The sequence below is a fragment of the Nanorana parkeri genome, unplaced genomic scaffold (genome assembly GCF_000935625.1).
Source record: "Nanorana parkeri isolate BGI_ZX_2015 unplaced genomic scaffold, ASM93562v1 scaffold113, whole genome shotgun sequence".
NCBI classification, from domain to species: Eukaryota; Metazoa; Chordata; class Amphibia; order Anura; family Dicroglossidae; genus Nanorana; species Nanorana parkeri.
This window is the reverse complement of record NW_017306381.1, coordinates 1,771,372-1,771,821: the sequence shown is the minus strand read 5'-3', so window position 1 is coordinate 1,771,821 and position 450 is coordinate 1,771,372.

Below are 450 nucleotides of genomic sequence, written 5' to 3'. Positions count from 1 at the left end.
CTGGGTAAGTATAACTGTTTTATTTTCCTCCCTAGACAATAATGAGTACGTAACTGCAGTGCAGGAGTAGCCCCACGGCAAGGGTTAAGGACACCTCTGTCTGAAGGTTTGCTTTAACATGGACCTAAGATCTTTAAAGTGACTCTCTAGCCAAAACCTTTTTTTTAAGATAGAATAGGGGTAGACCCTATGTCAGGCTTTTATTGCTGTTTCAAGGCACCCAACTGACCCTCGTTTGGAGGGACTGTCCCTCTTTTTGGACCCAAATCCCAGGCATGAAAAAAGGAAGCAGCCGTGAGTTCAACCAATCGTTGTGTATTAACCCCTTCGTGACTGACGACGTACAGTGTACGTCGCCGGCATCGGGGCTGTTTAAACAGACTCCCGGGGACTTTTGCCGCCGGGACTCTGTTTAAAATTGTAGAGCCCACTGTCTGATTTACACAACAC